We start from the raw sequence: 26,518 nt of genomic DNA, 5'->3' as shown, positions 1-26,518 counted from the left end.
CTCCCTCCCCCCCTCCCTCCCTCCCTCCCTCCCTCCCTCCCTCCCTCCCTTCCTTCCTTTCTTTCTTTCTTTTCTAAGGGAAGCTTCTTTCTTCATTGGCTCTTTTTAGGGCATGGAGTATATTATCAGAAGAATAAATGTGGTACCCGATTGTAGTGTTCCTGTGGCCAACGTGGTCTGAATAAGTGCCACGTGATGAGTGAAACCCTGCCCCCTCCCACAAGCTCCTTCCCAACCCGAGAGCCCCAGAGAAGCAGGAAGAGACGCCCAAGTGAACTTGGGTGGTGGGGTGGCCCTCGGGCCGCTATGTCCAGGACAGATGTTGACTCAGGGTTTAAGATCAGGGGAGTGTGTCTCTCTCCATGGGAATTCCAGCTGCTGGGGTAGAGATTCTTCCTTTTATTCTCCTCTCCTCAAACCCAACTTGCAAATTTATGAATCATGTTTAGATTCTGCGTTTTAAAACAATTTAGTAACAGTCTTGTTAGACTCAGTAACAAGGATGGGCAACCCAGGAGCTCCCTCACCACCTTCTCCTGGAAGAAAAAATATCAGTCAGTGCTGAAAATTAAAGGGATAGCTCCTTAAACTCATCTCCTCCCTTCATTTTTAGCACATTAATGAGCAATTCATACACCCTGCATGTATTGAGCACCTACTGTGTGCAGAACGAAAAGAGGTAGCACTATGATCAATTTGTAACCCACAGTGAGTCAAGGTGTGTAGACATACATACATACATATAATAACTATATATTAATATATAGTATATACCTATGGCATATATTTATAAATATAATTTATATAAATATATTTCTATATTTGAATATTTGTATAAGTATAAACATATAATATAGCTATTATTTATATGTATATTATACATGTATAACACATGTTATATTACATATAACATACATAATATGTTTATATTTATATATTATATGTAAATATATGCTTAGTAATCACAATTCTTCTATGTCTACTTTTTCTTGAATACATTTTGAAATACATTAAACCATTTTTCTCACTTAATAAGAGAGTAAGATAATCATTGACGTCCCTTTCTTAGATGATTCATACTTCAGGGATCCAGGTGATCATTCTGAAAATTAGCTCTCAATTGCATGGCATTGTATAACCATATTTCTCTACTTGATTGAATATATGATTTAAGTTTATCTCCTTCTTATAAAATCTAAACTCCAAGTTTGTGAGAGTTGTAGGTAGTTGGTCCTCATTCATCATGGCTTATATATGTATATCTTAGCTGTCCCCTTTTGATATGCAGTTACAATCGAACAAGTCTTTGCTTACCTGAGAATGCGTGAAACGGTAAACAAACTTCTGTTTTGAGGAAAGAGGGTTGGTAAATGTCAGGTGTCTGTTTTGCAATTTCTGAACATTTTAAAGCTGTTGATCCCAGAGATCAGCAACAGAACATTTGAGGAAGGCATGGCTAAGCCCCAGATCACCACTGACGGCGTGGCGTCCTGCTCACTCACCTCTGACTCGGGGCTGTGACGTCTCGCTCGGCCTCGACGCAGGGAGCTGAGCAGGGTGGAGGCAGGCAGTGACCTGGTCATCCACAGGCTCACCACTGGCTGGAGAGACATCGAGGGGAAGAGAAGAAGAGGATTCAAATTAGAAACTGGTCATGCTTTCAGACCTTCAGATGACTCCACTGCAGTCCCACGGAGGCAGATCTGTTCAGAATAAGAACCTTCAATTAAGTCTTTTCTTCCCCAACTTTAAAAAAAATTAATTGTCATCGGAGTAGAGTTGATGTACAATGTTGCGTTAGTTTCTGCTGTACAGCAAAGTGAATCAGGTATACATATACATATATCCACTCTTTTTAGATTCTTTTCCCATATAGGTCATTACAGAGTATTGAGAAGAGTTCCCTGTGCTCTACAGCAGGTCCTTATTAGTTATCTATTTTATATAGAGTAGTGTGTATATGTCAGTCCCAATCTCCCAGTTTATCCTTCCCCTTGATTAAGTCTTGTAAAGGAGAAGTTAGATTAGAATTAGCGTTTTATATTCTCTCGGAGTCTGGAACTTTAAGTAGCTCAAACATCAAAAAGCTGCATGTCTTTGCTTACAAATGGAAGTCTGAGATTACGTAAAAGCGAGAAGTGCTGGTTGATGGTAGATACTTGTATATAACAGGAAAGGAAATCTTAATCGTTTGCTCAGATAAATTTCAAACTCATCTGTTAATTGTTCTTTGGTGAACATGGCACATTTGGTACTGAATTAACACTTGGAATTTTCCACAAACTTCGTGTTTTGACTCTTCCTTATTTTTTGCAACTCTCTTCATTGTCCCAAGAGCAAGAATGGAGGTAGTTTCACTGCCCAAATGTTCTTTAGCTCATTTGCTGTTACTGAGATTTTGTTAGCTCAAAAACAATCCTTTTCCCTAAGAGACCCACACCCATAGTGCAAGCCAAGAAGTGTTGTGTCCGTTCTCCAGGGACGGTTTAACACACCTGTTTACAAATGGACTCAGCCACCCGTTCATCTAGTTAATGATCAAAAGAGTGTCTCATCAAAGGGGTCAGTTGGGTGGGAAGGACGGTGAGATTTGTGAGATTAGATGTGACTTCTCATTTTTAATATGTAACACTTCATGTATGTTCAGTTTTGAAGAAGTTAGAAAATACGCTCAGCCTGTGATAAATATTCATGGCTGTCAGCATGCCAGGGGTTAGAGGCAGAATGTGTACAGGGCACGGTATGGCCAATGATATTTTGGACTTGGTGCTTCACAGCTTCAAAATTCAGCATATGCAGATTGAATCATTTGTTTTAGCTTCAGATGCATTACCGAAATGTGAGGGATGCTGACTTGGCAATCAGCATTAGAAAAATGGGACTCTAGAGAAGAAAACAACCTTCGGCACCTGATCTCCACACGTCTCGTCCTCTCTGCACAGCCCCGTTCCTTGCCTGCTCTCCACCAGGCACCCCGGCCCTGGCCCCATATTCTCCTTGATGGGAATGTGCCCACTGGCCGTAAGTTTGGCGCGTCAGCAACCCTGCTTGCTCCTGCCCAGGGACTTTCGGGTAACCAAGGGCAGCATCCGGAGGACCACTAACAAACCGCTTTACTGATTTTCAGGTCTCTCCCAGAGTCAGGAACTCTCCCCTAGCTTGGTGATATCGGTTGGATTACACATGCGCTACGAAATTCTGAGCAAAATTCTTCAACATATTGAAAATGACCAATGACACTAGGAACCTTCTCTTTCCCATTAACTGCTCAGAGGGGATTTTCACCTAATAGTGTACATTTTAGTCATCCTTAGGCATCCTTTCCTTTTTTACAAAGCATTCCTTTTTATTTCCTCAGTGAGATTTTCCCATCCGTAGCTAACCTAGACAATGACAGAGCTCATGTGAAGGTACCTCATCTTAGTTCAGCTCTTCTCATAATTCGGGGGTGACTTTAAACAAGTCATTTCTACTCTCCACATCTCAGGATCTTTGCTTAAAATGGGGGATTGAACTCCATAAACTCTCAGCTCCTTTCTGGTTCTAACGTTGTGTGTCTCTGTACCCGCCAGCCCTGGACGGGGTCTTCTCTGCAAAGGTGTCACTGTGCAACGGTGGGGCTTCAGGCTGCAGGCAGTGCCCCTGCCAGAGGGCAGCAGCACCTCCTGCTCCTTAATTGGGATCATTTCTAAGGAAGAGCAGGAAGCGAGCCTAAGGCCAATAGCCTGGAAGATTTAGAGGAGGTGTTGTTTTTGATTAGTGGGTCTAATCCAGGATTGCTCAGGTCAGTGGAACTGACGTGGGATTCACCCAATCAGAGGCTTCTTGGTCACCTAGAGAAACTACTGGACTGTGTGTGAAACTCAAGACATGTAGCTGAAAACCATCTTCCTCTTAAGTTCTTTTCTCTCTTGATTTTATCATCTACTTTGTGGCTATGACTTTATTTTGCTTTAGGCAAGTATTCCTTTATGGCAACTATACACGGTGAGCTGTCCTGTGAATCCACACACGTCGTGCACTGCGCAAGCTCAATTACTCCTGCTCTTCTTCTCTCCGCTCGACCGGTGGTGGTGGATCTCCTCCACCTGCCACGCTGCAGGCCAACAAATTGTATGCAGTTAGCATCACTGGCTCCATGCTTGAAGAGATAGCCCCATTGTCTTTCTGCCTCACCTTCTTTCCAAGAAGCAGTATTTAGGTAGCAGTAACAGCCTGGGTACACGCAGGTTAAGCACACATTTTTAGCAGCTAACATCCATTATACAATTCATGTCCTACTTCTGGTAGCCTAAAGCACCCAAAGTGACAAGGTCTTGTGAGTACAAATAAACACTAAGTTTTCACCACGGTAGCCAATGGTATGTTCAGAAATTTAAAAGAGTGGGCTGGATATTGTCCTCAAAATGTCCCACTAAAGTCGAAAAGAACGATAAGCCCATCATGGGGGGTGGGGAGTGAGATGGAGAACTCACCCCACGAGCGATGCTAGACAGCTCTCCCTGCGCACACCTGAAACTCAGACTTCCCACCTGAGTCACAGAAGTCTTTCCGGGTCGCTGCTACCAAGGAGGCCCCTTTGGGAAATTTTAAATGAAAATGTGTTTCATTTAATACAAAATCCGCTCTATCAAATAGGAGCTAAAAATGCTACATACATAACTTTTCTCTAAGCGTTGGGAAATGCTTCTCCATCCAGAGACAGTGGAAAGATGCAACAGGAGAAAAGTGCTCTGCATGCCAGTGGAGAAGGGGCTGGAAGGAAGGAAGAATGAGAAGTGGGAGGAAAGGAGCCTAAAAGGAGAGAAAAGTTCACGGACGATAGAGAAATGTTTAAGATGTGTACTTCGGCTATTTCCAATTCTAATTTAAAGTGGGATGTTGTAAAGGTGGGTCAACTGGTAAAATCATACTTTCAGAAGATCAAAATTTCAGTCTTATATGAGAAACCAATAAAAATAGACTATCAGGAAAAACATCATAATGACGATAATAATCATAGCTAATATTTATTAACAAATGCACTAGGTTGAAAGCTTTACTTATGGATTTTATAATGTGAAGCCTACAAGAAGCTCTAGGATTATGGGTACTCTTATTATCTCTATAATTGTAAAAAGGCAAAATAACATGCTCATTAAAGAGTTCAGGTTATTAAACATATATACTGTTTAAGAAAATAAACCCCCAAATGAAAGCTTTTTATTAAATGTGAATGTAATTGAAGAGTCTCTGTATCTATAATTTAGAACTTGTCTGGGCTGACAATCATGATTTTATGTAGGCTCAGCACTTATTTACAGAATTTGATCGAAATATATGGCAATGTAGAGGTTTATCATTCTACTAAATGATGAACTAAAAGAATGAAGACATTCAGTCTTGAGGTATTCAAAAATAATCCCATGAGGTGTCTCATAAAACAGTTAAAAGACATTTAAGAAAATAATGGGAATAGTTATTTCCTCTTTGCTCTGGAAAGCTCTCTGTCAAGTTAAGGATTTTTTTATTTCCACAGAGAGAGGTATGTTACAGAGACAAATTTTTAATGGGCTCTATAACAGAGTAAGGGTTGTGCCCCAACCATGTTTATGAAATTATGTGTAAAGATAAATAAGCCATGCAATTCAGGCTTCATTATGGCTTTCAAATTAGTAATAGTCTACTCTTCTATGTTAAGATCAAATTTAAGCATGACTCACAGAATGTATAATGTCTCCAAGAGTAAAAATATAAATACTATTCTCACTCATTTTGCTTCAGGGGAGGACCAAAGCCATGCTGCAGAGCTACACCCCTTGAATCTTTTCTGCAGTGTGAACCATTTTCCCTTATTCCAAAGGGTCTCTGGGATCCAGAAGGACATCAAGTAGGGTATTTTCCTGTTTTGGCTCTTGGAGGAAAGACATCCGGCCTTCCTCCTTACACTTTTGCTAACTTTTTCAAAAACTAGTTATTTCAAACTAATTTATAACCCTATATCATGCTTACACAAAGCCTTCTTCAGAATGTCAGATTTCTTATCTGCTTGCAGATCCTGCTGAAATTAAGCAGCATTCTTTCCACTGAGCTGCAGAACCCCCCCAGAGAGCTGCCCCTGCAGAGTCACACACCCCAGAGGAGGGTGGCAAAGAGCACGTTTTAAGGGCCTGTGGACCATGGATCACATTCTAGTTCCAAAGTTCCATTTTACACCAGCTGAGATTTTTAGAAAGCATGCTTGATTCTGTCAGTTTTATTTTTTTTAATAAAAATGCCATCACTGTGCCAGGGACGCTGAAAAACAGAAATAAACAACAACAAATGACTACTTCCTTCACCCTGTCCTCATTGATGTACTGAAGGCTGTGGATGTAGAAGATGCATCCTTAATACTTACATGTGTATGTTCTGAAAAAGAATGCAAAGTGTAAGTCATTTCTCAGGTGTTAAGTTCATTGCGATTCCATTCTTTTTTGTTGTTGTTCTCAATACCCAGGCCACCCACAATTTGTGTCTTCCCTGCTTCATTCATTCTTTTCAGACAATACACCCCAACCAACATCTAATGAGCCAAGTAGCAAAGAAATATTCTTTTCTCTCCTATTCTTCCCCATCTTCCACCTTTTCCTCTCAGCCCCCTTCTGACCAGAACCTCTTGGTATTCCACTTCTGAGGGTCCTACCTGTCCCAAGAGGCTCCTCCCACAGTGTGTGGGTGAAGTGCCCTTGGTGCGATGAACATGTTCCTCTCCGTCCTCGCTTAACCGGATTCAGGCTTTGCCTCAATTCTAAATATAGGAAGAACAGATAATGGAATGAAACTATAAAAAATGCCACCTTAGAAAACCTCAGAAGTGCTATATTCTTGGGGAGGGAGAATAAATTGTGGTTCTATTCCTTGGTGGTCAATCCAGTCAGAAACCAAAGGTAGAAGCAGTGGAAAAGCAAACAGTCTGGTTCCAAACATACATGGGGACAGAGTGGGAGAAGGAGGGACCGGGGAGGCACATACTGTCGCTACTACCACGGGGTGACTTTACAGGATGGGAGTCCCAGCTCTGGCCTCGTGCTCTAAGTTCCCTTAGATTCCAGCCTTTCTGCAAACTCTCTTTCCAAAGCCCAGATGCTTAAGGTAGCGTCTCACCCAGTGCTCAGAAATTGCAGACTCTCCTCACTGCCATCCATAAATCTGAGCTTCACCCAAGCAACGTTGTCACACACAATTAGATACTCAGTACTTGTAATCGAGCTTTGTGATTCACAGGCATTGCAAGCTGAGGCATGAGCTCACCCGAGGACCTAAGGATGGTGAGGAGGTGCGGTGGGCACACCCCAGTAATAACCTGGAGCCGCTGCACACGGAGTCACTGGTGTTCAGAGTTTCTGCTTGGCTGACTTGGTTAAGTAATACCAGGCCAGAGATTCAAGCTCCCTCGGTAGAGTGTGTCTGCTCTCGAATCTTTTACAACGTGTGTCTTAAAGCAGATCTCAAGCTTGAGGCAAAGTAGGTGCACAATCTGTGTTTAATTGGATTGAGCGTCTTATGGCGGGAGACAGAGGGCTCATTACACCTCCCCATTTGTTCCTGTCCCCCTGACCAGTGTCAGACCCAGCAAGGGGAGTGAGGGGCTGAGGGCCTGGCCTCCCCTGAACACACTCAACTCCAGAGTGTTCATTCACTCTGACTGCAAGGGGAGCGGGGGCCCCCAGTCGTGTGACACAGCTGCCTGGTCCTCACTCTCCGGACGATGCCGTCATCCTTCATTTAACCCAGGGAAGCAGTTCCCGGCCTCTACCTTAGACCCATTCAAGATCAGCTGTGCTGCGCCCCACCCCTCACATCCTGCGCTCCCTTTCCGTGTTCCATAAAGAGAGTTGGAGAGTGTTTATTAGATGAGGCAGAGCAGTTACCTGATCCAGGCTGCTGGGCCACGTCCTTGTCTAGAAGCATCAGCACAGACACATAGGTTGGACACAAGCATGTGTGTGACGTGGTCTCGAGGAAGCTGCCATGTGCTACACGTCTTTGGGCTCACGCTCCGTCAGCCAGCATTTACCATCAGCCTCCTTTTTGATTCCTGTGTCATCTTGGTTATCAAAATCTTAAGGTCCTCACTTGTCATCTGCAGTCTTGAAATCAGATCTCACTGGTCATGTTCAGATCGGGGTCTGGAGGCAAAGAAGAGTCTGACTGAGGTGAGCTGTTAGTATGGCCAGAAGATGAGCCATCAGAGTGTCAGGGTTTAACCCAGCGGGGATTGTATGTCCACAGATTGGATATCAAATGTAGGAAGTTTCTTCTGTGTTCTATGTTTTTATTTGCTCACATTGTTTGTTGGCTATTGGTAGAGGAATTTTGCTGTATGTTCCCTTCCATCTGAAAGTTGTGCATATAATTATTCTTTCACCCATTTCTTCAACCAACTCTGTATCAGGTTAGATGCTGTGGTCATAAGAAAATAAATCAGATTTACCCTCTGTTCTCAGAAATTGTATAGACCAATAGGGGTGAAAATACAAATTTATAAACGACTCTAGTGTGATTTGAAATTTGACACAAATGGTAAGCAACCATAAATTACATGTTATGATTGTCTCAAAGAAGGGAGAGACTGTGTCAACAGGGCTAGAGTGGGGATAACATGAAAAAGGTCGTGTCTGACATAATCCTTGAAAGGAAAGTACATTTCAACAGAAAATTATAGAAGAAGGAAAAAATTTGGGCGGGGGAAATAAGGTGAGGAAAGTTGCTGGGAAAGGATACACGTGGCTTTACTAAGGGACGACCTAGAGACCATTTGTTGCAGTGAGGACAGGGGGAGCAGAGGACAGACCTGAAGCCCAGGGTGGGGTAGGTCATTGTGGCTCGTGCCTGTCATCCTCACAAGAGTCTACGTACGATGAGCTGATGACTTTGTTCTGCAGAGAATGGGAAATTGCGGAAGGTTTTTGTGTAGTTGAGTGACAAGACCAGAGCTATTCTTTGGGATAATTAATCTGGCAGCCAATCAGTGGCTACTTCCTGCCAATTCTGTCTCTAAAATAGCTCTCCCAACTGTTTCTTCCCTTCCATTCCCCCTACCACTTTTTCAGAGTAGACTGTCATTATCTTTCTCCTGGACTCTTACAGTCGCCTTAGATGCCGCTCTCCCAGCCCCACATATACTCACACTCACACTTACAAATGCATCTACGTTCTGTTTTTAGATTAATTATTCCAAAGTGCAGCTTTGGCATTTTCATGCTCAAGCAGAACCAGGGTCTTCCTATTTCCTACAGAATTAAACCCAAACACCCAACCTACCGTTTGAGGCAATTCCCCACCCATTCTCAAGTCTGCCTTCCATCCCTGGCCTATCCTCATCCACTGCAGATCTTCAGGGCAGTGAGGAACATGACTCTCCCCTGGCCATGCTGTCTCTTCCTGCTGCCCTGTCCTTCCCTGATGTCCATGCAAACATGCTGTCCACCCATCAAAGGCTGGTTCACGTGCCACCTTTCCACAAAGTCCTTACTAGTCCCCCCAGAGGAAATCCAGCCCTCCTCCCCGAATCTCTACAGCCTTTACTTCTGTGGTCTTATCATTGTCTCCTTTGTATTTACAGTTCTTTATGTCACAGTACAACCTCCCCTATGAGGCTCTGAAAAGCTGCTGTTAGTGTGGGCATTCCTACCCAAACATTGGACATGGTTGGTGCTCAGCAACTCTGTTAATTGAAGAGAGGCTGGTGGGGAGACCTGGAGCACAGCACCCTTTTAAAGGCTGTTGGAGTGACCAACACACCATCTTTTCTGGGGACCTTGAAAGTCCTGGATCTTCTGTCGTGATTCAGTATAGAGTTATTTATCCCAGGAGTGGTGATCACCTCATTTTGGTCTGTGTTACTACATTGTGTACCTTGATCTTTGGAACAGGTATGTTTTTGTTGCATGGAAAGTAGTTCACAAGGTGCTTAGGACATTTGGATGAGTGGGCGTGCCCTGACTTTTCCCTGAATCACTGGGAGACTTCCTGTAAAAATGATGTTGCCTCTAAACTCCCTGAAGAAAAATTTCATAAGCCAGGTGTACAGACTCCTATTTGAAAACCTGAACCTTCCATACACTTAATTTTCCTTCCCTACTTATTCAGTAAGTGTGTTCTGTCTCATTCGGACCATTTGATACCACTTAAAAAATAAATAGTTGTGTATCTGCCACTTGAGTTCAAGCAGCTGAGAAGGACCCTTGAAAACCCAAACTCCTAATGCTTATTCACAGCAATCGATATTAGTGCTGGGAGGGAAATGGAATTGAACTCCTGGAAAGGAAAAGTTCTCCCTTTTCCTCAATTCTTCCTCCAGGGCAAGAACTAGGGTGGAACGAGGATAAGTCTGGGGCACAGAATTTGGGGAGGTGGGCACCCTCAGAGAGAGCATCGCACGGCAGAGGAGCCTTTGACCTCCTCTTGTCTGGTCTCAGAAGTCTCAGCATTCTGATCCTGAAAAGGAGGGGGCATTGAAGTTAAGTGGAACAGACTAATGCTGGGCCCAGGGAGTCGTCATGGAGAAATAGGCAGCCGTTGAACACCTAGACCAGCTCTGTCTGCCACAGTGATCTTAGGATGCAGTGGTCTCAGTGAAGGGTCTGCTCCCAAGGCAGTGAAGAATCCTCTGTGCTTTATGATAATTTCAAAACCTGACATGTATTTTAGCAATTTAAATAGTATGGCTATGCTGAATTAAACTGACTCAGGGAAAATAGGTATTTAGGTATTGAACTTTATTTCTATGTATTTTAAGCAAAAGCTGGTTTAAGGGGTCCACTTTAGCCATCTAACGTAGGGATGAGTAGAATCGGTGTGGTCCACTTAGGTGAAGTATGCATATAGTTACAGACTCTGCCTGCCGTGTTTAACTGGAATTTGCAATGTCCTTTCTATTTACTGCTGGGCTCTGCTTAAATGGTGATGGTTTTATAGATTGTGAAGGGGTTTGTGATATTGATAAAGGAGTAAGAGATTAAGTAAGAAAAGAAAAGAAAACCAGTAACCTAGTGCTTATTGTGAAGTTAAAGTGAAGAAGTTGGGGAAGGTCATTAGCGCAGAAGCACAGATCAGGCTTCTGGGGGAGACTGAGGTTCAAATCGCCATCCTCTTTCCAAAACTCAGGTAATGCCCTTCCTGTGTTAACCTGAAATATCCTTAGGACCTGGCCCTCCCCTTACTAGTATTGTCTGTACCACTCACTGGCTGTTCTAGTCACCTAACTTCTCAGGGTACTTATTAATGAATGTATTCAATTCCCACGCAAAGCTAGATTGTATTTCCTTGAGAATGAGGGTATCAATTTCCATCATATGGATTTTCAAGTACCTTACGCATATAAAAGGTGTTCAGTAGATACTTGTTTGATTATTAGACTGATTTGGGATACAAATATCACATACTGTTAATATGTTGTTAAATCCAGTATGGCTGCAACATCTTAGTTTACCTTTTGGTGTCTTTTTTTGCTTTCTGCTTCCACATAATCCTAATTCAAATTTCTGTTCTTGAACAGAAGAGTCTTCAAGAGACACTGCAAATCAGAAATATAAAAAAGGAAACCTGATTGCTGATAACCCTGTGTAGCAAGTGTGTGTGCGTGGGACCCTGGTGTGGCTCACTGTGTGAGGTTTCCTCTGTGGGCGGCAGGGCTCGGGGTCTATTCTTGAGGGGATATCTTTTTTCCTACCCTGTTCTCCTGAGAAGGAAAGTGGCAAATATCATTTTCGTTGATGATGGTGTTTATTACTCACACAGCCATGAACTGTGGTCATTTTCCTATAAGCTGGCTTTTGTTTTGTTTTCTTTTGGTTTTTAAAGTCTCCTCTTGGCTTCCGGGATAAATGAATTACTCTTGATGTGGAATCCTGTAGGATGTGTGGCCTGCCCAATGTGAACGGTTGAGAACTATCCTGACACGGTCCATACACCACCCAAGTGTTCCTTCGGCTGAAATGAATCCGTGGGCCTAGTGACCCATGCTCGGCAGGTGGGATCCCTCCTTCCAACCCAAGCCGAACTAAAGGGCGATGCTCTTCCTTCAGAAATAGGAACATTTGATTTTCCAGTTTTGACTGTGTTGCTCTTTAACACCTTTTGGTAAACAAAAGTCAGTTGATAGGAATTTACTGAGGTCCTGGTCTGTGCTGAAGATGGTGCTAGGTGCCTTGAGGATGTGAAAGAAGAATAGGCCATGACAAGAGTGAGTAAGAGGAAAAGGTGCCCCAGTGGAAGAACACGGGGTTATGAGCTTTACCCCAAGTGTGAGCCAAGCAATCATACTACTGCCATACTTGCTTCAGCTTGTCCACTTTTTTGACAAACAACTTTATATCTCTACCTATAAAATGGAGCATAACATAAAGACATCATGTCTATCAAGGTTCCTGGGAGAATAAAATAAGATCATGTTTGTGAAAGAGCTTTTACAACTCTACTACCACGATGATGACATTCTTTTTCCTTTTCTTCTCCTTTTTAAATCATTTTTAACCTAGAATTAAGGATGGAGCCTGATTGCTTCCTCTGCAACACATAGTAGATGCTAAGTAAATGCAAGTTGAATAATTTATTGAATGAAAACAAGGATATGTACTTTCACAGAAGTGACTCAGTACTGATTTTGACTGAGGGAGGCTCATAAATAGCCCCCAAAGTCAGAAGTGCTTTTGCTTTTGCAAAGTCCTCCTCTTGAAAGGAGTCAACTGGCCCTTCTCTCAAGGACCTTGTTCACAGGTCAGATAATGATTGCATGGTGCCATGCCTGTAATCTAATTAATGATTTTGGTTTTAGCAAAGTTTTGGATGAGACAAAAGAGCCCATTTAAATTCTTTAAGAGTTATGCGTATTTGACTAGGTTTCTACTTTTTGTTCAGTCCCAGCCATTTGAGCACACAGAGCTGTCTGTCTTTCCAGGGATGGAGGGAACACATTGTTCATTGTGAGCAGAGAGCAGCCACAGGCGTGCGCATATATCAGCATACTTAGCGGCAGGCACAGTGACTGCGCTGACATCTCAGTTGAGTTTGAAGTCTGGCAGCCCCTCCTCCTCACCCTCTCAAAGGAAAAGGGGTCCCATGTTTCCAGAGCTCACCTTATATAGATGAACAGCCTCATATGAAGGAACAAACCAAGACCGTTTCTGTGCATTTGTTTTACCAATTTGTGCAAAACAGTCTGAATATTTAGACAACACTTCCTGACTAATCAGTTCATGATTCACTCATTTATTTGATCTGCTAAAATTTCAACCTCAGGTCTGGCTGAGTACCTGTTCACAGAATTAATTTCTGTTTCATTGTTTTATATCTGTGAAAATATTGGTATCAGTTTATTTCTTCTCCATTTGTATGTGCATTTTTCCTGATAGTTGTGAAATGTGCCTTTGTTAATGTTCTTTAAAGGTAATTGGTGGAAGGAGTATTAACCTGTCATGGATATAAATTTTGGAGTAGACAGAGGGCCTTTTGTGAGCCTGAATTTTATAACAAATCAAACCATTTTTCTTTATTTTTGTGTCAACAGGGTCTAGCTCAGTGCCTGGCACATAATATATATTTAAAGTTTTTTGTTTGATCCTAGTCACATGAACTAAAAGTTTGGGCACTGTGGGAGATCTACATGATATTCCCATACTTAACTTTTCAATTAAAAAAGAACTTTTAGAATGGCTCTATTGTTTTATTTATGTATCAGTTGTGTTGTATTCTCTGATACACCTGAGTGCTGGGAGCAGAGCCTAGCACAGAATAGGGCTCACAAGTGTGACTTAAGTGATGAGAAAATAGATGTGTCTACCCACATATGTGAAATGCGGCGTGTTGCAGTTCAAAAGGAACCTTCAACTTGTCTGTTTCAAATAAAGTTTCCTTATATAGAGAGAAAACGAGACAAAGAGGAAGGAAAAAAGGAAGAGACATGGGCGGGCAGAGACTAGGAAACAGAGAGAAAAGGGAAAAGTCAAGTGAGATGAAACGCAGAGTCGCACCGAGGGCAGAAAAGGAACGTGTAGAGTCGACAGAGGAAAGGGGCAGCATCCGGTCTGCAGAAAGCCAGGGGGACTCAGGTAAATGCGGGTGTCCCTGTTGCTTTAATAGCGGTGGGAAGAGAGAATCAGTGCCCAGTCAGTTCTTGCTGCTGTGGCCAGTTGCCTCCAGGAGACTGAGGGAAGAGGAAGAACGAGACTTTGCCAGCAGCCCTGGAGCCGAAGCCCTGACCTGGGTCTCCTGGCCCTCACCCTGATTTCCGCTAACATCCGCAGAGATGCGTAGCCGTTCTGGGCTCTTTGGGAGTAAAAGCAACTTGTAGAACATCGACTCTCTGTGGGTCGTGTTTGAGAATGTCCAGCGACCTCCCTACCTACCACCAGAGCTTGCAACCCAGAAGGTACAGTTGACAAGATTCTTTTAACTCGTCACCTTACTGAGAACAGAATACTTCATTATTATTTGGAAAGATGTACTTCGTTTACGGTGTAGAGCTTGCACTGGGAGAATGCCACTATGTAAATCACTGGGAGAAATACAGTCCCTTCACTAACGATGCAAAGAGAAAGATCCGGGTGATGTCGTGTGTTGTTAGATTCCCACAGGATTGGTTTATGGAGAACTCTGTGTTATCTAAAATTGATTACACAAGGCTGAGAGTTGACTGTTAGAAGTGATAGACTGCTCTGCATCAGTAATTCCTTATGAAACAAAGAAATTAGGGATATTTAGATTATATGATCATGTCAAATGTTCTATAATAAAAAATGGCAAATCTGGAGGCAATCAGAAGTTAAATATCTCTACTCACATGTAAACATACAACTGTGTATTTTCTATATTTAATATATTGTTTGTGTATTTGAAACATACCATATCAATTTTACTCCCAATAACTTTCAAATAATTATTATACACAAAGAAGAAACATTTACATAAAAGAATTTGAATTTCTGAGTGAATTTAATCCCCTTTTATGTGTTTCTTGATATAAAACCATACTGATGATTCTAGTGTTTCGTAATAATAAACTGACTTCAGGCCAGGTTAAACGGCTTGGGAATCCCCCCAAAGCCATTGACAAACCAAACAATATTGATTTTTTGTTTCCTTTGCTTTAAACTTAATTAAAAGGATGCAATACATCAGCAAGCTGGTGGAGACTTATCTAGAGACAAAATATGATTTAGAAATCTGACAAGTGAAAGATTGCGATGAGATTGGATGGTTAAAAAAAACATCTTGAATGAATCTGTCCTCTAGTCAATGTGTATGGGAGACTCACAGTCAGTTTTAAAGGGTGGATGAGTCAGCATTAAACAGAGCTGAAGAAAAACAGATGATTAACTATTTGGATGTTTGAAGTTTCCAATTTCATTGATAATTATGCTTTCATTTGAGAGAAAGAAATCCAGTCGTATATTGTTTACTTAATAAGCACGGAGCCAGGCACGGGGTGCAGCCCCACACCTGCGCCCACGCTGGAGCTGGGTCTTGAATGGAAGGGCAACCCCCCCTTCTCCTGAGCTGAGGCCGGCACCACCTTCTCCCTCCCATAGCCTCGCACTGGGGATCTTAAGCCATTTGATTGGTGGACATGCATATGCTTCCATATCCCAGGCCTGGCTCTCTCCCCAGGTCCACAGTCCTGACTGGTGGGCCCAAAGCCTTGGACTGGGGTCTCCTCTTTTCCTGACAAGGTGACAGGTGGGCAGGGATGCACCTTGAGGAGATTGTGGCCGCATCTGTGGCTTGGTTGGTGAGCCACGATGCCCACAGGCTGTGGCGACTCTGCCTCGGTAAGATGTGCTGTGTCGTGTCCTTGGAGAGGAAGCCAGGGCTTTGGTTTCTTGACCAAATAGTGCCCCTTTTTAATAAACACAGGTTCTCATGGCCAGAAGAGAAGCTGTCCCCCAGCAGTGCCCTACAAACTACAGTGCTACTAGCTCACTGCAGTGGAGGACCGTGCTGTCCTGTGGATCTCAGTGTTAAGATTCTAGAACTCACAAAAACTCCCGTTTCCATGACTACAGATGGCCTTATTTTACCCCCTCCCAGAATGAGGATTTTTAGTATTGATAATAGAATCTAAAGTATTTATTTCTAAAACACAGAGGAGTATTTATCACATTAAGAATTTTGGCTCCTTTTTTTTTATTTTTAAGAAAAGTCTTTAAATTGAATGAAAGTCAACAAACTTTATACTATCAAGGTCTGTTTCTTAATTGCAGCTGGGAAATTATTACTGCAAAGGCATTCTTTAAATTAAACCATATCTTCTTCATGAGGAGTTCCCTGGCAAATCCCAACCCAGAAGGAATGCTTATTCTTTAGATGCATTGAATGATTTCACATCCAATTGTTTATCACATGAGGTTTCACTGGTTTTTTAAAAATATAATTCTGTCTTGTCTCCTCAAAAAGAGATCTGATCTTTGAGCAAAGGATCTAAATTCCTCTGGCATCTCCCATTATATTTGGTCATCAGTACACACACGGTATAAAGAGTTACCTAAAAATGTGTGTGTGCTAGTTGGTTTGGAAGTTGAGTGTCCCTTTATATTTCGGACCAGAATTAAACGCTGGACTTAATCAAAGATCAATCTAGTCTTCAGAGCCCATTATTACTGATGACCAGGATACTTGCGGGACTAAACATGCTAAAAATATTGCATGGATATGTATTTCACTTAGTTTCTTCCAGAATTAATGCAGACTTCCCAAGCCTTCTTTCCAGATCCTCCCCCCAGAACTTGAAGGTTGTGTGAACATTGAAACTGAAGTGAATGTGAGAAAGTAGGAAGGACAGTAAATGATAAACGTGGTGGGTTTTATTGGTGGAGGGAGAATAGGTTTTTCTGGGGTTGTTTTTCGTTTTTTACTATGGTTATTTTTTCTTTTTTTAACCTTTTATTTTATATTGGAATGTAGTTTAGTTACAATGTTGCGTTAGTTTCAGGTGTACAACAGTGATTCAGTCATACATATAAATGTATCTATTCTTTTCCAAATTCTTTTCCCATTTAGGTTGTTACATAATATTGAGCAGAGTTCCCTGTGCTATACAGTGGGTCCCTGATGGTTATCTATTTTAAATATAGCAGTGTGTACATGTCAATCCCAAACTCCCAAACTATCGCCCCCCTCCCTGCCCTTGGTAACCATAAATTCGTTCTCTAAGTCTGTGAGTCCGTTTCTGTTTTGTAAATAAGTTCATGTGTATTATTTCTTTTTAGATTCCACATATAAGCTATATCATATGATATTTCTCTTTCTCTGTCTGACTGACTTTACTCAGTATGACAGTCTCTAGGTCCGTCCATGTTGCTACAATTTTTTTTTTTAATTGTGATAAAAACACTTAATGTGAGATTATCCTCTTGAATTTGTAAGTGCACAGTATAGAGTTGTTACCTATAGGAACAAGGCTGTCCAGCAGATCCTAGAACTTATTCACCTTGTGTAAATGGAACTTATGAATAGCAAGTCCTGGCAATCACCACTGTACTCATGTTTCCTAAGAATTGGACTATCTTAGACATTTTGTATAAGCAGAATCACACAGTATTTGTCCTTCTGTGTCCGGCTTATTTCGCATGGCATAATGTCCTCCAGGTTCATCCATGTTGTCACCAATATTCATTGTATGTATACACCGTATTTTCTTTTTTCATTCATCCCTTTATGGACATTGACACTGTTTCCATATCCTGGCTGCTGTGAACAGTGCTGCAATAAACATAGGAGTGCAGATATCTCTTTGAGATCGTGATTTCAATTCTTTTGGATAAATATTCAGAAGTGGAATTGCTGGATCGCATGGTTGTTCTATTTTTAATTTTTTGAGGAACCTCCAGACTGTTTTCCACAGTGGCTGCACCAAATTACATTCCCACCCACAGAGCACAAGCGTTCCCTTTTCCGTGCATTCTCACCACACTTGTTATTTCTTGTTTTTTTGACAATAGCCATTCTGACAGGTGTGCGGTGGTATCTCATTCTGGTGTTGATTTGCATTTCCCTGACGATTAGTAATGCTGGGTACCTTACCATATACCTGCTGGCCATCTGCATGTCTTCTTTGGAGTAATGTCTGTTCAAGTCATTTGCCCGTTTTTAAATTGAGTTCTTTGTTTTTTTGCTGTTGAGTTGTAGGAGTTCCCTACAGGTTTTGTATATTGCCCCCTTATCAGATATACGGTTTGCAAATATTTTCTCCACTCAGTAGGTGGTCCTTTCACTCTGACTGCATCTCTTGCTGGGCATACACTCTAGTTTGACGTAGCCCCACTTGTCTGTTTGTCCCTTTGTTGCTTAGTGTTGTTAAAATGTCCACACCATGCCAAGCGATCTGAAGATTCAATGCAATCTCTTTCAAAATCCCAATGGCGTTTTCTGCAGGAAGAGAGAAAACAATCCTAAAATTTATATGGAGCCAAAAAATACCCCAGATGACAAAAACAATCTTAAGAAAGAACATCACACTTCCTGATTCGAAACTATATTACAAACTCCAGTTGTTTAAACAGTATGGTCCTGGTGTAAAGCCAGTGGGACAGAGTAAAGAGCCCAGGAAAAACCCACCCATGTATATACTTTCAATCAATTTTCGACAAGGGTGACAAGAATGTGCAATGGGGAAAGGATAGTCTCTTCAATAAATAGTGTTGGGAGAACTGGATACCCAAATGCAAAAGAATAAAATTGGACCCCTCTCTTATACCATGCACAAAGTCAGGTCGAAATGAAGTGAAGACTTAAACATAAGACCTGAAAATGTAAAACTCCTAGAAGAAAAATAGGGGAAAAGCTTCATGGCGTTGGCCTTGGCAATGATTTCTGAGAACAGCTTTGCTAAAATTCAGGGCCCATTTCGTACCTTAGATGTGGCTCTTAAAGACCTTTCCTTTATTCCTCTGCCCTTCCTCCCTCTCAGGAAAGTGCTCACCTGGTGACAGGGAGGAGGAGGACAGAATTTCACGCTGCGCAGAAGGGCACATTTGTTCTTCCTTGAGAAATCCCTGAAACCCGCCCTGGAGTACTAAGTGGCACAAGCAGCTGCTGCATGGTGGGAGGGGAGGATGGAGAGACTGGAAATGTGATGGATTTTAAACCCTGTCTCTGGGGCGAAATTGACAGGAATGCCATGACCCACATGCAGAAAAGCCTGCCTTTGTTGAGCACCTTTCCCACTGATGACAGCAGGTGGGTCCTGCCCTGTGACAGGACACGCTCCGGCATGCCAGGACGATCCTGGATTACACCTGCTGTTCAGGTCCCCCGTCCACTTTAACTTTGTCCCAATCAAGATGCCCCAGTTGTGTTACCCTATTGTCAGGGCCATTCAAATAAAACTTTCAGGATGCTTCTGACTTGAGCCCAGTGGGAGAAATGACTCAGAAGGCATTTCTAGGACACTAGGGCTTTTGCTACTTCTGACTTGAGCCCAGTGGGAGAAATGACTCAGAAGGCATTTCTAGGACACTGGGGCTTTTTTGCTTCTTCGCTGACATGCCTTTGGGAAGCAGAGAAGCAGAGAAAACCCACAGAACTAATGTGCATGGATATGGCTGTATGTACTGTGCTCAGCACAGCTTGCAGGGACCTGGCATTGATAACGGCGTTATCACTGGCCCATCCCATCGTGTCCACACTGCAGCTGATTCCAGCCGTCTCTAGAGGGTCCTCCAGACTGATGGCAGCAAACCTGAGAAGGGCACCTTGGCCCCCGATGCAGGTGCCACCCGCACCAGGACGAGGGTAGCTGGTTTTTGTTGCATCGGGGCTGACTGCTCTGGTCTGGGGCGGCTCGGCAAGGTTACAAGCCCTGCATGCACTGAGCTAGGCAGGCCAGCCCTCTGACCTTTGAACGACCTCCCCATGAAGAGGTAAGGCTTGTTCCTGGTACCACTGAATCCTGGGTTTCTTCAGACCGAGGCAGGCTGTGGGCGTCCTTCCATCACGGAGGAATGCCAAGCCTCACCCTGGAGCACAAAGGGCCAGCCGGGGGCACCTGGCCCTGCACGGTCCTCCCTGCTGGTTCCCTTCCCTCAACACTGACGGAGCCACCAGCCTCTCTCTCACTCCCACTTTCCCTTCTGTTTCTCCTGGAGTTAATGAAATTAGTGAGACAGCATTTCTGGAAAAGAGTAAATGTATCACTGCTGAAATAACGTGAAAAAAATCATGTACCATCCATGCTCAGAAAAGCACCCCAATGTTAATCACAAAGCTTTAGAAAATTTTTTATTTTCTTAAACAAAGGTTAAAACCTTCAAAATGGAAATATTTGTCATGAATCACATCCTTTCTCTTAAAATTAAAAAAAAAAATCTAAATGGGAATAACAACAGTTCACTAAGCAGGACAAGCAGTCTTTATTGGAGAATTGGTCTCATCTCCTGAATAGCTCTTTTTTCTTCCATTTGTTTTAAAAGGCATGTTTCCTCTCGTCACTTAAATGGTTTGTTTCAGGAGCAGCGACAGAGTTTACTTGCATTTCAGGTGACTTATGTCAAAGTTTCTTGACTACTGAAGTTTCCTTTTGACTGATTCTGGCTCAGTTATAGGCATCTCCTGGGAAAATAGAATGAGATTTTCTATATTTCCTATATTTATCCTACTGGGGTTTTTTAATGTAACTCTGCTCTTGATTCTCTTGACTGTGTATTGGGGTTGCCATTCTTTTGAAATAAACTGATTCCGAGGGGAGAAATCCTGTCTCTGTCTCTGTCTTTCTGGCAACATTCCCTTTTGGTTGACTTCCCTTCCCTCATATTGCGAAGCATCGGTGCTCTGGGCGAGCCTCGAGCGATGGCTGGGTGGCAGGAGGGCCATGACATTTGTGGTCTTGCTGCACCTAATTTACCAAATGGATGATACCCAGCAGATAACACACTTTTCAGGATACTTCGTGTTCCAGGTGGACAGCCATCATCCTGGCCTCCCGTGAGGTATGACTCCAATTCCCTCTGTCTAGACTGTCCAACCTCTCATCTCCTCATCTGATTCACACTCAGGCTTCAGAGCAGTACTCCCAACTCCTGCCCAACCTACAGTTTCCCTCTTCTGAACTCATACGGATTTGCTCCACAGACCTCAGCACTTTTAATGTCATAGCCTGTCTGACAGAGAAGGGTGTACATCAGTGTCCTATAGTCCAGCATGTCTCCTGATTCAGGAGGAGTTCTTCTTAAAACCATCCTGGTGTGCATTCATCTGCTGATCAGTGTCTGCTTGAATACCTACCACTATGGGGATATCACTGCCTAATGGGGAAGCACATCATTTTTCATGGCACACAAGAGAACTAGTTCACAGACAGTGATTGCTTCTGTATCTGGGGTCAGCTGCTTGAGAACTGAGACTGTAAGTACAGAGATATAGGTGTATAGAGACAGATGTGACGTCGGCTTAGAATATAAAGATATAGAGCAATCCATCTCATAATACCCATCAGAGTGTTGTGCATATGATCCTGTTTTCAACCAATACTCAATAATCTATTTCTTCTACAAGTTGAATGGTGCAGTGAGCATCAGATTATACTTGAAGAACAGTGGATTTCGTATTTATTCATATGTGTCTGTGATTTAGATACCCTTACCCTCCCTAATAAAAAGAGATATAAAGGGAAGCATATTTAAAACGAGCATATTTTGATCTCATTTGTAAAATGGAGATAACTCTAAAGCAGGAATTCCTCCATTTATATGTTAAATGAAAATACAATCTCCATCCTTTGTTACAGTAAGTTCTGAGGCTTCTTGGCCTCAGCTGCGCCATATAAAGTATAGGTGACAAATCTGACTTTGGGATAATGGTTTGCTGAGCTCAAGGCAAAATTCACATGATCTGGGTCCTCACCAGCTCTTCCCGAATTCTTCCTATGATGAAACTATTCTCAATATGCAGCAAGGCCCAGCGGGTTTCACATGCTGGTGCTTTCCTGAACTCGGAGACCCTCTCCACATCCCCCTGAGGACACACTGCTTTCTAAGCTCGGTTAGGTGACCTGAAGCAGCCCGTTGTCTGCATCATCTGTGACCCGGTACGCTTGTCTGCCAGCCCCGTCTTGATCTGTGGCCTGAGAGTTCATACTAATTTAATACTTCGCGCTGAAAATAGAGCTAGCTCATAGGATGTGATTGCATCTGCCCCTTCATACACAACTGCACGTCTCCAAGCAGCCCGTCCCGTGCCCCCAAGGGGACCCCATGCAATTGCCTTCTCCCCCCAATGTCCTCCTGCGAGCACACCCTCAGACCCTGCCCAGGAAGCCTGGGTTCCTTCCATGGATCTCCTCCCACAAACTCCCTCTCCGCTCCGGTATTTGGAAACCCGTCCAACTTCTGACAAGCCGGGAGGAGGGCTGTGTCCACCTCCTGCCCAAGGCTGGATTGCCTCCTGGACTGTCTTTCCACCCCTCCCAGTGGACACACTATATACTATTACTTCATCGTGGGTCTGCTTTGTCCCCTCCCTGGAAGGCTTTATCCTCTTAAGCACCGTCTTGGTAGCTCTAACAGAAAAAAACACGGCACTGATGTCCAGGTCCGGCACGTTGCGGACAAGCGGGGTCCACACCTCCTCTCTGTGCGAACTTGTGGCTCTGACTGTGCGATGTATCCTCACAAGGAGCAGGCATTTGGGGGGAAATGAAAGCTCCTCATTTCTGTGGTTCCTGGGCTCCAGAGAGAGTGCCCTGAAATCTCCCATTTTCCTCTCTGCCTTGGAGCTCCTGGCAGGCGGCCCATCACACTGGATCGGCCAGTCTCTTCCACCCATCCTGTGGCCCCTGACCCTGATCTCCCTCTCAGCCCTTTGGGTTAGGACGGGGCAGGCCCTGCCCTCAGGGTGAGGCCATGCAGCTCCCCGGCATCCACCCTCCTGCGATGGGGGCTCCACGTCGCAGAGCTGCTGGGCTGGCATGCCGCACCTCCCCTGCCACCTCTGGGGCCACTGCCTTGCCGTGGCTATCACCTCCACTTCCTTTATCCTTCCTCTTGTGACGTAAGGTCTTTCCTGTGAGCAGGAAAGTCCTTGCAGGTGACATAGGAATATGCAAGATAGAGAAAAATGTTCTTTTGTGGTTCATGTTTCAGTGGAAAGGAGGTGCCCTTTTCCTTCCTCTCTCACTGATTTTCACACCTTTGTTCCTCATCTGCTCTCCTGCTCCCAAATTTCTTCTTGATTGTTTTGCTTACAGACTTGAGGTTAAAGTAAGAAGAATCAGTCAGAGAGAGTAGTTTGTCAGGTATTAGTCAATACATCCGATTCGGTGAAAGGAGGCTTGCTTGTGATATGGGAACGCAGAGCGACTTTGTGTCTTTTTGAATTATAAACATACACTCCGCTCTTCCTAGGGCTTGAGCACAGGACGCCTACGACTCAGCATGGCGCTGAGGCTGGCTCCTCTTCCAGCTGTGTGGCCACGTGTCTGTCTGCTCAGGGCCCTGTGCTGAGCCCTGACCCTGCAGAGCCCACCCTCCCCCTGCATTTGCAGTGTTGCAGTGTTTCCTCGGGCTCTCTGAGAATCATGCTTTTCTATATCTCAAAAGATACTCCAGCGAAACTAGAAAACTGCATACATACAGAAATACTGAAAACTCTTCACACATCATGTGACAGTGATGTTCGGGTCCTTCCCAGACCCGGCTGTGTAGAATCATCTGGTCCAAGGGTGACTGCGGGGCGGGGCTGGGCGTGCACCCCTACACGTGTCCTACCACAGTGGGCGCCCGGGTGGGCTCCTGGGGGTCTGCCACACCCGCAGCAGCGTGCGGACGGTGGTCGCCGAGCACGGGCCTGGGCGCCGAGCCCCAGAGGCCCTGGTCCGCTTGCCTCGTCTGAGTAGGATGGCTTCATCCTTGCTGCAGTGGTGACGTACCAGCCGTGTTGTCGCCTTCCCGTCGGCGAGGTGAGCTTTTTCAGGTCGAGGACCTGGAATCCTCCTCCTGGCTCAGCCCCGACTCGCGAGCCGCAGGGTCAACTCTTTGCGAGGAGGATACGCTTGCTGGATTAAATCTGTTAAATCACGGTCTCAGGACTTCCAGCTTCAGGTCCAACATGTAAAATCATGGGCTGGTATCTCTCACTGTCCTGAATCCAGGACACTTTCATCTTAGGTCACAAAGGGATTTAAACTCAGACCACAAATCACTGGTTTTTCATAGTCGAGAGACAGAAAAGCCATTCCACAGCTTTGTAGCTAAAACCCAAGAATATACACCACCACCCCCTTTTTTTTAAATTTTCGGTTAATTTCACTTCTCCTGCAGCTTCTGTGCCTTGTTCATGGCTTTGAGTTTTACTTCTCCGAGTCTTCCTTAAGCAAAAATAGAAATTTCATAGAGCTGTATTTTTACCAGGCCTTTTCCTTTTATTTCCAAATTGATTTTCATAATGGTACTATAAGGTGAGTGGGGCAGGTGTTGTTATTATTCTTTCTTTTGCTCGTGTCCCTAAGAGAGGAGCCAGTTGAGTTGTGAAGTTCATACTGCTGGAAGTGGAAGAATTTGATTCAAACTTGGGATGCTTCAGCTCCATGACTTTAAGCCTTTCCTTTCAGCCAGTGGTTCTCAGCCCTGGCTGCTCAGTAGGATTACCTGGGGAGCTTTGAAAAAATACTGATGCCTGGGCTTCACCTCACACCAATTAAATCCCACTCTCTGCAGGTGGATGTTGCCGTGTTTTAAAAGCTCCTAGATAATTCTAATAAGCGTGCAAGGCTGAGGACTGCACTGTTTCCCTACCTCTCTGTCAGAGGAGGAGCATGGAGAAAGACAGTCATTTGTGCAGATGGGCCACATGGACAGCTAATAGAGTTCTGACGGGTTAGCCTTTGGTTCCTTAGCCTCCCATTGGTGTGGACATATTGTAAGCAATTAGGCTTGAATGATTCCCCTTTCTTCATTGTTATCTTCATGCCCATGTCAGTGTTGTATTTCGTTAAAAAGTAAGTTCTTGAATCACACAAGCTGAATTAATACGACTAATTCTTGCCTGACCTCAGGTGTAATAAAGTACGTGACGCTCTTTGAGCAGGAAAATGCTTAACGATCATCTCGTCCAGTGGCTTCCAAACTTTCATTAATGAAGAACTTTTTTAGAAAATGAAAGCAGATGAAGTAGAAGTCAGGGCTCTAGAGCCCCAGCTCGACTCGGCCCTCACTGGCCTCCGGGGCACACATGAATATTACTCATGGGCTGGATGTGACCTGGGGGCACTAGTGGAGAGAGGACACGGTTTGAAGACAAGTTGTTGAAAGTTCTTGTTTTACTGCTGAGGAACATGAGAGCAAGAAAGGGATTCCAGGGACTTCCCTGGTAGTCCAGTGGTTAAGACTTTGCCTTCCAATGCAGGTGGTGTGGGTTTGATCCCTGGTCGGGGAGCTAAGATCCCACATGCCTCTCGCCAAAAAACCCAAACGTAAAACAGAAGCAATATTGTAACAAATTCAATAAAGACTTTAAAAATGGTCCACATAAAAAAAAATAATCTTTTAAAAAAAGAAAGGGATTCCAGAGTGAGCTGAGGAGCCAGGACTTACACCTAGAAATCCTGGCTTCCTCTCTGCTGCCTTTTTCCTGTGTACTGTAATTTGTGATTGTGTGGCTGACATCATCATGATACTCATGTGTCATGATGTTGTGATGTGTGATGTTGTGATGGTGGGTTGCCAAGCTGGTGTCAGAACATAAATACCCTGACTCCCACCAGGGTCCTAAGCCTGAAACAAGAAGGTCTTCCCCAGGGAGCAAATTTCCTTTCAACACACACTCTGCAGTGAGGATTAAGTGAAACAATGCGTGCTCATTACCTAGCACATAGCAGGTCTCTATTTTTAGGTTATTATGAATATAACTTCTCTTTCTCCAGAAATGAACGATAGCACATCAGAAAATGAGTCAAATAGGTATATCTAATGATAACTCCTTTAAAAATGATATCTGTCTGGGGAAGGCTACAGAGAAGGACAAGTAAATACTCTAGCATGAGCCATGTGTCCAGCAGAGAGTTCTTGAAGGCATGCCTCAGGTCCCTATATCACTCTACTTACTATCCAGTGTGTTATGTTCCAAGGGTGAAATTGTAGAGTTGGCCGGTTTATTAAAGTTTTAGTTGCGTTGCTATTATTATTTCCATAGAAAGCTTATTGCTACTCTTCTGTTTAAAAGTGATGCTATCGATGCAGAAATAACTATGATCTTATGTGTTTAAAGACTATGAAATAATTATTAACTAGAATATTGATATAAATTTAAAGACCAAGTTTCCTAACTTACTGATGACTACAGCTTAGCTGCAGAGGTGAGAAGGAATCTTAAAAATGATCACATCCACTATCCTCATTTTACAAATGAGAAGATCACCTTGTGCTTTTGAAATTCTGTCATTTTTCAACCCACAGTAATTAGATTATTTATATTTTTTAGATAAACTTTAAAAAAAAGATTGGGACTGGCCCATGCTAGTTAATGGTTCTTTAAATCACTTAGTTTTGAGCATTTGGATAAATGTTAA

This window comes from Physeter macrocephalus, chromosome 12, assembly GCF_002837175.3.
Source record: "Physeter macrocephalus isolate SW-GA chromosome 12, ASM283717v5, whole genome shotgun sequence".
In the NCBI taxonomy this organism is placed as follows: Eukaryota; Metazoa; Chordata; class Mammalia; order Artiodactyla; family Physeteridae; genus Physeter; species Physeter macrocephalus.
The sequence above is the reverse complement of the archived record's forward strand: the minus strand, read 5'-3'. Positions refer to the sequence as shown.